Source organism: Schistosoma haematobium, chromosome 4 (genome assembly GCF_000699445.3).
Source record: "Schistosoma haematobium chromosome 4, whole genome shotgun sequence".
In the NCBI taxonomy this organism is placed as follows: Eukaryota; Metazoa; Platyhelminthes; class Trematoda; order Strigeidida; family Schistosomatidae; genus Schistosoma; species Schistosoma haematobium.
In genome coordinates, this window is record NC_067199.1 from 39,598,910 (window position 1) to 39,610,212 (window position 11,303).

An 11,303-nucleotide genomic window follows, 5' to 3' on the forward strand; every position below is an offset into this window, starting at 1 on the left:
ATACGACGGATCAGTGTGGACAGTGATGCAACCTCCACATGAGGTCATAGAGGTAAAGTTGTCACGTCAGGACATATCTACAGTTCTGGGAGTAAGTCTTATTTGTTAGTAACAAAGTTAAATGTACTAGTGCAGAAGTAGACTTTAATTCTAAATGTTTACGTCATAGCCAGTTTCTTGTCAGATCAACCAAAAGTGCCTATCAACATATGAGACAACTTGTATACTCCGATAAAGCTAGATATTAAATGTGGAAAAAAAACACTTCTGCTCAAAAGTATTCGTTTGTATTTGTCGACGAACATACGACTTGACCAACAGGTGCCAGGCCAGAGTAATTACTTGCATCGTTTACAGTGACATTTATCTAGTAACAAAATAACTTACATAGGTAATGAGAGCACAGTATAATATTGACATGATCATGTGTGAAACTTAAAGTCCTTATCTCAGTTTGTTAGAAGTCTATAAAAAATTAGTGTTTCATATTATATTACAAAAAGATAACCAGTGTCTATCTCTCACCGTCGGTTGACTATGTCTTTGTCCACACAGACAGAAACGGACAATAACGTCAACAATTACTGATAACAACTAATCGGAACAAAGAATTTCTACAAGTAACATTTGTGAAATAACCTTTTTAACTGTCCATATTTATACTGCATTTCAAGCCAGTGCACACCACTTCAAAATACTTCACATGCAGTTAAATCTGACGGTGAGTCGCAAACAAAACCGCGTCATAAAACCGTCCTCTGAACAGAAATGCCTTATAGATTCATTCTGATGTAGTAAACTGGGCAAATTACATTGTAGCGGTAAATAAATCCCCAAAATAAATAGCATTAAGTTTTCGACATTGGATGCTGACCATATGTTTTAGTGGACTCATCTAGCTGAAGGCGCTCGGTCAGGCATCCGCACCAGATCACGTGTGGTAACGCCGTGCTCAACATCAACCGCAATCGCTAGCCAGATTAGATCAGAGAATTCCGATATATTGGTCATCGCCAAATATACTCTTCCGGTCTCCTCGACTCTGTCTTTTGATTTCTCTTGGTGGGAACGAAATATATTAGAAGGTGTTACTGGTAGAAGCGTTGTCAAACACTGAATACCTGTGACATCATCATTGGTGAACCCAACGTGATCTGGTACACCTAATTGCAACTGTGAGTCTGTTCTTTTTTGGGATTTTTATATATCATTGCCTTATTTTTTTATTTTTATTTTTAAACATTGTGATTTTTTTTCGTGTTTTTTCTTGGATATATATATTTTCCCCTCGTTCATTATCGTACTTCATACTTCATCATGACTGAACAGACACCTAAAGTACTCAAGCTTAAGACTTTGTCCCCACCTTCGTTTCAACTGATGCCTTTCTGGCCCGACAACATCGAAGCCTGGTTTTGCTACGCAGAAGCCGACTTCTCCGAGCACGGCGTGATCGACACACGTGCACAATTCCTCGCAGTAGTCAAGGCACTACCGCGCGAATTCAACAGGTACGTAACACCTAGTATGTTTACTAGTGATGTTTCCGATCCTTACGAAATCTTAAAACGCTCGATTCTTAAACGAGGAGATCTAACCGATCGACAAAGGTTAGATCAACTCTTCAATAACATCGACCTGCAACACGGTTCTGCGACAGACATGTTGCAACGGATGAGAGAGGTTATAGGCCTAAGAACTTTCGACGAAGGTCTATTCAAACAACTCTTCTTGTCAAAACTTCCCCAACAGGTGCAAGCAGTTCTGGTCTCGTTCCAGAACAACGGCTTAGACGAGCTAGCTGCATCTGCCGACCGCATTCTAGAAATTACGAAACCTTCTACTACCGAGGTATTTTCAGTCAAAGAAAGGCCTCACACGACTCAGAATGATATAACCGACTTATGTCACACACTCACGCGTTATCTTAGTCTTCGTACCGACCGTAAGAGATCGCGCACACCACGTAGAAGCATTTCTCGTAAGCGATCTGTCTCTAGACCACGAGAGACAGATAACCCCGACTGGTGCTGGTATCATAACCAGTATGGAAAGCTTTCCAGAAATTGCAGAAAACCCTGCAATTTTCCCAACACGAAACCGACTGATTCGAAAAACAATTCGGGAAACTTCCAAGCCGGCACGCGTTAACGGCAACCGTAGCCGGCGAACAAAGCCGTCTGTTATTCGTCACAGATGTGACAACGAGAGTTCGCTACCTCGTCGACACTGGCGCAGAAGTTAGCGTTCTCCCAGCAAATCCTAACGACCGACTTCACGAATCGACCCTAAACTTACAGGCGGCAAACGGAAAACCGATCGCTACATATGGCAAAAGGTACGTTTACCTTAACGTGGGTTTACGCAAACCCATACACTGGATTTTCGTTGTTGCAGATGTTTCTATGCCAATCATTGGTATGGACCTTCTACAACACCACAATCTGATCATCGATACGCGCAAACGGAGGCTAGTAGACGGGAACACTAATTTGTCCGTTTGCGTAACTTCTTTTACTGGTTGTAGAGTATCCCCAGTCACAGTTAAACATATGATAGACCCACTCTATCAACCACTACTCGATAAGTACCCTGGGATACAACAAACTCAACCGAAACTACCGTGTGTAACCAGCAACGTTACACATCACATCACGACTACAGGACCACCTGTATTCTCTAAAGCACGACGACTAGCTCCTGAAAAGCTAAGGTTAGCGAAAAACGAATTCGATCACATGATGGACTTAGGAATCATACGACCGTCAAGTAGCCCATATGCATCTCCGTTGCACATGGTCCCTAAAAAGGACAGCAACGATTGGCGTCCAACTGGTGACTATCGGCGATTGAACGCGAAAACCATTCCCGATCGTTACCCGTTGCCTCACATTCACGATTTGACAGCTACCTTGAAAGGTACAACTGTCTTTTCGAAAATCGACTTGGTTAAAGCGTATAACCAAATCCCTATGGCTACTGACGACATACCGAAAACAGCTATCATAACTCCTTTCGGACTCTATGAATTTTTGCGAATGCCTTTCGGTCTAAGGAATGCTGCTCAAACATTCCAAAGATTCATAGACGACGTTTTTCGAGGTCTCAACTTCGTACACGCGTATGTTGATGACTGTCTAATCGCAAGTCCGGACAGAGAAACACATCTCAAGCATCTGGATCTTGTTTTCGAACGACTTCAAAAACATGGCATTACTGTAAACGTTCAGAAATGCCAATTCGGAACCGACTCATTAGACTTTCTGGGACACACTATCGATGCTCAAGGCATTCGACCTCTTAGGACCAAAGTGGCGGCCATTCTGGATTACCCAGAACCGACCACCGTCAAGCAATTACGCACGTTCAACGGCCTCGTAAGTTTCTATAGACGTTTCATACCCAAATGCGCATTACTTATGAAACCTCTGACCGACCAACTTCGTGGAAATGCGAAATCCATTAATTTGGACGACACCGCACGAAAAGCATTCTCCACAGTTAAGGAACTGATTGCTAAAGCAACAATGCTCGCACATCAGGACACCCGAGCACCCATTAGCATCGCAGTAGACGCATCCGACTCAGCAATCGGAGGAGTCTTACAACAATGGGTTAACAACTCCTGGCAACCCTTGGCATTTTTCTCTAGAAGGTTGCTAGACACCGAATCTAGGTACAGCACATTCGGTAGGGAACTCCTAGCTATGTATTGTGCTGTACGGCATTTCCAACACTATATCGAAGGCCGTGAATTCACTCTTTTCACGGACCATAAACCGCTCACTTTCTCGTTAAGCTCTCCTGACAAGTACTCTCCTCGTGAGTCTCGACAACTGGACTACATTTCGCAGTTTACTTCAGATATTCAACACATCTCTGGAGCAAACAATGTAGTTGCAGACGCTTTATCTCGTATAACTTCCTTGAACAGTTTCCAAGGAATCGACCTTCTTAAACTCGCCGAGCTTCAAAAGAAGACAGTGATCTTCAGCACGAGTTATCGTCCACAACACTTAAACTACGCATCAAACAGATGGGAACAGGTAAAGAAACCTTACTTTGTGACACATCTACAGGTAGGGATCGCCCAATCGTGCCGAAACATTATCGACGCAATGTCTTCAACACATTGCACAAACTTTCTCATCCACTTGTTCGTGCAACCATCAAGCTTATAGCAGAAAGGTTTTGCTGGCCTGGAATGAATAAAGACGTGAGGGAGTGGGCACGCTCCTGTGTAAGCTGCCAAAAATCTAAGGTTATCAGACACAATAAATGTCCCTTAGGCTCGTTTAAAACTCCCGATGCCCGTTTCGACCATGTTCATCTGGATTTGGTAGGACCTTTACCAGATTCAAATGGATACTCTTATCTCTTAACCTGCGTTGACCGTTTCACTCGATGGCCAGAAGCAGTACCTATTAAGGACATCACTGCTGAAACAGTGGCCCGCACCTTCGTCGAACGATGGGTAGCAAACTTCGGTTGCCCTTCAACCATCACTACAGACCGCGGACGTCAGTTTGAATCTGATCTTTTCCGTCGTCTGACCACACTTTTAGGAATCACTCGCTTCCGAACGACCGCCTACCATCCACAAGCAAACGGGTTGGTAGAACGTTTTCACCGACAACTGAAAGCTTCGCTATCAGCAGCAAACGTTTCACAGTGGACCGACGCTCTTCCACTCGTCTTACTAGGTATCCGCAATGCAGTGAAAGCTGACATTGGATACACTGCGGCTCAACTCGTTTATGGAACGACACTTCGACTTCCAGGAGAATTCGTGGATCCTTCATCCTCTTCAATGAACATGGATCTAACCTCCTACACGAACAGGCTTACAAACGCAATGCGTTCAGTTAAACCTGCTTTCACTCGACCTCAATCAACTGATGTTTTCGTTCAACCTGACTTACGATATAGTACACACGTTTTCATTCGTCGAGACTCGCATCGACGACCATTCGAATCAGCATACGAAGGACCCTTCAAAGTTCTTCAACGTGAATCTAAGTACTATATAGTCGATAAGAACGGAACAAACGATAGCATCAGCATCGATCGCTTAAAAGCAGCGTATTTAGAAGGAAATCCTATCCACGTCGATTTTCCTTCGGTACAATCGAACGACACGACTCCGACACTTATAATACCTCATCCGACAACCAACACACACGATGATACTTCGACAGTATCCGAAAATAAACTTAAAACGACGCGTTCTGGAAGAAGGGTGAGATTTCCAGAACATTTAAACGACTATTGCACGTAAGGCACTTCTCGACATTTTATATTATTTTTAAAAAAAAACAATTTTAATATGCTTATATATTTTTATTTCTATTTAAAAAAAACAAAACAAAAAAAACAATTTTTTTAATGCTATTACGTGTTCATGAGTTTATTTTCCATTTTTTCCGCCGACATTGTGTTTTTACGCACATACGAGTGTATTTCGACATGCACTTACATTTTCTTTTTCTTTTCCAGGACGGCTGGAAAAGAACGATGACGTTTATGAGGATCCGAAATTTTCATTGTACATTTTCTTTTTTACTATGTTGTACCTCCGTCCCATATAGTAAGGAAAGACGACCAGACGCTGCTAAATTTAGTAAGCTATCAGAAGAGTGTTTACCAACGACAAACTCGTTGGGTTTAAACTTCTGGCTGGCCACGTCTTAGGGTCGTCACTGCCCCACTAGGGGGAGTGATCTGTAGCGGTAAATAAATCCCCAAAATAAATAGCATTAAGTTTTCGACATTGGATGCTGACCATATGTTTTAGTGGACTCATCTAGCTGAAGGCGCTCGGTCAGGCATCCGCACCAGATCACGTGTGGTAACGCCGTGCTCAACATCAACCGCAATCGCTAGCCAGATTAGATCAGAGAATTCCGATATATTGGTCATCGCCAAATATACTCTTCCGATCTCCTCGACTCTGTCTTTTGATTTCTCTTGGTGGGAACGAAATATATTAGAAGGTGTTACTGGTAGAAGCGTTGTCAAACACTGAATACCTGTGACATCATCATTGGTGAACCCAACGTGATCTGGTACACCTAATTGCAACTGTGAGTCTGTTCTTTTTGGGATTTTTATATATCATTGCCTTATTTTTTATTTTTATTTTTAAACATTGTGATTTTTTTCGTGTTTTTTCTTGGATATATATATTTTCCCCTCGTTCATTATCGTACTTCATACTTCATCATGACTGAACAGACACCTAAAGTACTCAAGCTTAAGACTTTGTCCCCACCTTCGTTTCAACTGATGCCTTTCTGGCCCGACAACATCGAAGCCTGGTTTTGCTACGCAGAAGCCGACTTCTCCGAGCACGGCGTGATCGACACACGTGCACAATTCCTCGCAGTAGTCAAGGCACTACCGCGCGAATTCAACAGGTACGTAACACCTAGTATGTTTACTAGTGATGTTTCCGATCCTTACGAAATCTTAAAACGCTCGATTCTTAAACGAGGAGATCTAACCGATCGACAAAGGTTAGATCAACTCTTCAATAACATCGACCTGCAACACGGTTCTGCGACAGACATGTTGCAACGGATGAGAGAGGTTATAGGCCTAAGAACTTTCGACGAAGGTCTATTCAAACAACTCTTCTTGTCAAAACTTCCCCAACAGGTGCAAGCAGTTCTGGTCTCGTTCCAGAACAACGGCTTAGACGAGCTAGCTGCATCTGCCGACCGCATTCTAGAAATTACGAAACCTTCTACTACCGAGGTATTTTCAGTCAAAGAAAGGCCTCACACGACTCAGAATGATATAACCGACTTATGTCACACACTCACGCGTTATCTTAGTCTTCGTACCGACCGTAAGAGATCGCGCACACCACGTAGAAGCATTTCTCGTAAGCGATCTGTCTCTAGACCACGAGAGACAGATAACCCCGACTGGTGCTGGTATCATAACCAGTATGGAAAGCTTTCCAGAAATTGCAGAAAACCCTGCAATTTTCCCAACACGAAACCGACTGATTCGAAAAACAATTCGGGAAACTTCCAAGCCGGCACGCGTTAACGGCAACCGTAGCCGGCGAACAAAGCCGTCTGTTATTCGTCACAGATGTGACAACGAGAGTTCGCTACCTCGTCGACACTGGCGCAGAAGTTAGCGTTCTCCCAGCAAATCCTAACGACCGACTTCACGAATCGACCCTAAACTTACAGGCGGCAAACGGAAAACCGATCGCTACATATGGCAAAAGGTACGTTTACCTTAACGTGGGTTTACGCAAACCCATACACTGGATTTTCGTTGTTGCAGATGTTTCTATGCCAATCATTGGTATGGACCTTCTACAACACCACAATCTGATCATCGATACGCGCAAACGGAGGCTAGTAGACGGGAACACTAATTTGTCCGTTTGCGTAACTTCTTTTACTGGTTGTAGAGTATCCCCAGTCACAGTTAAACATATGATAGACCCACTCTATCAACCACTACTCGATAAGTACCCTGGGATACAACAAACTCAACCGAAACTACCGTGTGTAACCAGCAACGTTACACATCACATCACGACTACAGGACCACCTGTATTCTCTAAAGCACGACGACTAGCTCCTGAAAAGCTAAGGTTAGCGAAAAACGAATTCGATCACATGATGGACTTAGGAATCATACGACCGTCAAGTAGCCCATATGCATCTCCGTTGCACATGGTCCCTAAAAAGGACAGCAACGATTGGCGTCCAACTGGTGACTATCGGCGATTGAACGCGAAAACCATTCCCGATCGTTACCCGTTGCCTCACATTCACGATTTGACAGCTACCTTGAAAGGTACAACTGTCTTTTCGAAAATCGACTTGGTTAAAGCGTATAACCAAATCCCTATGGCTACTGACGACATACCGAAAACAGCTATCATAACTCCTTTCGGACTCTATGAATTTTTGCGAATGCCTTTCGGTCTAAGGAATGCTGCTCAAACATTCCAAAGATTCATAGACGACGTTTTTCGAGGTCTCAACTTCGTACACGCGTATGTTGATGACTGTCTAATCGCAAGTCCGGACAGAGAAACACATCTCAAGCATCTGGATCTTGTTTTCGAACGACTTCAAAAACATGGCATTACTGTAAACGTTCAGAAATGCCAATTCGGAACCGACTCATTAGACTTTCTGGGACACACTATCGATGCTCAAGGCATTCGACCTCTTAGGACCAAAGTGGCGGCCATTCTGGATTACCCAGAACCGACCACCGTCAAGCAATTACGCACGTTCAACGGCCTCGTAAGTTTCTATAGACGTTTCATACCCAAATGCGCATTACTTATGAAACCTCTGACCGACCAACTTCGTGGAAATGCGAAATCCATTAATTTGGACGACACCGCACGAAAAGCATTCTCCACAGTTAAGGAACTGATTGCTAAAGCAACAATGCTCGCACATCAGGACACCCGAGCACCCATTAGCATCGCAGTAGACGCATCCGACTCAGCAATCGGAGGAGTCTTACAACAATGGGTTAACAACTCCTGGCAACCCTTGGCATTTTTCTCTAGAAGGTTGCTAGACACCGAATCTAGGTACAGCACATTCGGTAGGGAACTCCTAGCTATGTATTGTGCTGTACGGCATTTCCAACACTATATCGAAGGCCGTGAATTCACTCTTTTCACGGACCATAAACCGCTCACTTTCTCGTTAAGCTCTCCTGACAAGTACTCTCCTCGTGAGTCTCGACAACTGGACTACATTTCGCAGTTTACTTCAGATATTCAACACATCTCTGGAGCAAACAATGTAGTTGCAGACGCTTTATCTCGTATAACTTCCTTGAACAGTTTCCAAGGAATCGACCTTCTTAAACTCGCCGAGCTTCAAAAGAAGACAGTGATCTTCAGCACGAGTTATCGTCCACAACACTTAAACTACGCATCAAACAGATGGGAACAGGTAAAGAAACCTTACTTTGTGACACATCTACAGGTAGGGATCGCCCAATCGTGCCGAAACATTATCGACGCAATGTCTTCAACACATTGCACAAACTTTCTCATCCACTTGTTCGTGCAACCATCAAGCTTATAGCAGAAAGGTTTTGCTGGCCTGGAATGAATAAAGACGTGAGGGAGTGGGCACGCTCCTGTGTAAGCTGCCAAAAATCTAAGGTTATCAGACACAATAAATGTCCCTTAGGCTCGTTTAAAACTCCCGATGCCCGTTTCGACCATGTTCATCTGGATTTGGTAGGACCTTTACCAGATTCAAATGGATACTCTTATCTCTTAACCTGCGTTGACCGTTTCACTCGATGGCCAGGAGCAGTACCTATTAAGGACATCACTGCTGAAACAGTGGCCCGCACCTTCGTCGAACGATGGGTAGCAAACTTCGGTTGCCCTTCAACCATCACTACAGACCGCGGACGTCAGTTTGAATCTGATCTTTTCCGTCGTCTGACCACACTTTTAGGAATCACTCGCTTCCGAACGACCGCCTACCATCCACAAGCAAACGGGTTGGTAGAACGTTTTCACCGACAACTGAAAGCTTCGCTATCAGCAGCAAACGTTTCACAGTGGACCGACGCTCTTCCACTCGTCTTACTAGGTATCCGCAATGCAGTGAAAGCTGACATTGGATACACTGCGGCTCAACTCGTTTATGGAACGACACTTCGACTTCCAGGAGAATTCGTGGATCCTTCATCCTCTTCAATGAACATGGATCTAACCTCCTACACGAACAGGCTTACAAACGCAATGCGTTCAGTTAAACCTGCTTTCACTCGACCTCAATCAACTGATGTTTTCGTTCAACCTGGCTTACGATATAGTACACACGTTTTCATTCGTCGAGACTCGCATCGACGACCATTCGAATCAGCATACGAAGGACCCTTCAAAGTTCTTCAACGTGAATCCAAGTACTATATAGTCGATAAGAACGGAACAAACGATAGCATCAGCATCGATCGCTTAAAAGCAGCGTATTTAGAAGGAAATCCTATCCACGTCGATTTTCCTTCGGTACAATCGAACGACACGACTCCGACACTTATAATACCTCATCCGACAACCAACACACACGATGATACTTCGACAGTATCCGAAAATAAACTTAAAACGACGCGTTCTGGAAGAAGGGTGAGATTTCCAGAACATTTAAACGACTATTGCACGTAAGGCACTTCTCGACATTTTATATTATTTTTAAAAAAAAACAATTTTAATATGCTTATATATTTTTATTTCTATTTAAAAAAACAAAACAAAAAAAACAATTTTTTTAATGCTATTACGTGTTCATGAGTTTATTTTCCATTTTTTCCGCCGACATTGTGTTTTTACGCACATACGAGTGTATTTCGACATGCACTTACATTTTCTTTTTCTTTTCCAGGACGGCTGGAAAAGAACGATGACGTTTATGAGGATCCGAAATTTTCATTGTACATTTTCTTTTTTACTATGTTGTACCTCCGTCCCATATAGTAAGGAAAGACGACCAGACGCTGCTAAATTTAGTAAGCTATCAGAAGAGTGTTTACCAACGACAAACTCGTTGGGTTTAAACTTCTGGCTGGCCACGTCTTAGGGTCGTCACTGCCCCACTAGGGGGAGTGATCTGTAGCGGTAAATAAATCCCCAAAATAAATAGCATTAAGTTTTCGACATTGGATGCTGACCATATGTTTTAGTGGACTCATCTAGCTGAAGGCGCTCGGTCAGGCATCCGCACCAGATCACGTGTGGTAACGCCGTGCTCAACATCAACCGCAATCGCTAGCCAGATTAGATCAGAGAATTCCGATATATTGGTCATCGCCAAATATACTCTTCCGGTCTCCTCGACTCTGTCTTTTGATTTCTCTTGGTGGGAACGAAATATATTAGAAGGTGTTACTGGTAGAAGCGTTGTCAAACACTGAATACCTGTGACATTATCAACATTGATAATATCCAGATGACTAAACGTTATTTAGAAACTTATCGTTAGGGATATATTGTACCTAATATTGTGAACGTCACTGATGGTGATATGTTAAGTGTCTAAACACAATTGATTAGAATGTGCGCGACTGTGACCATATTTTGGTAACATTGTCATTGGAAAATTGCTTGTAAGACTCCCAAGAAACCAGATATTGAATGCTACGCTATGGCGTACTACTCAGTAAAAACGGCCTTAAGTATAATCGTTACGAAGGATCTACAGAAATATACCGTTTTAAGCAACGATAGTTGTACACGGTTTTAGTAGAGGGAGCCTTTAGCCCACTATTTTCCACACAGACCCGAAATT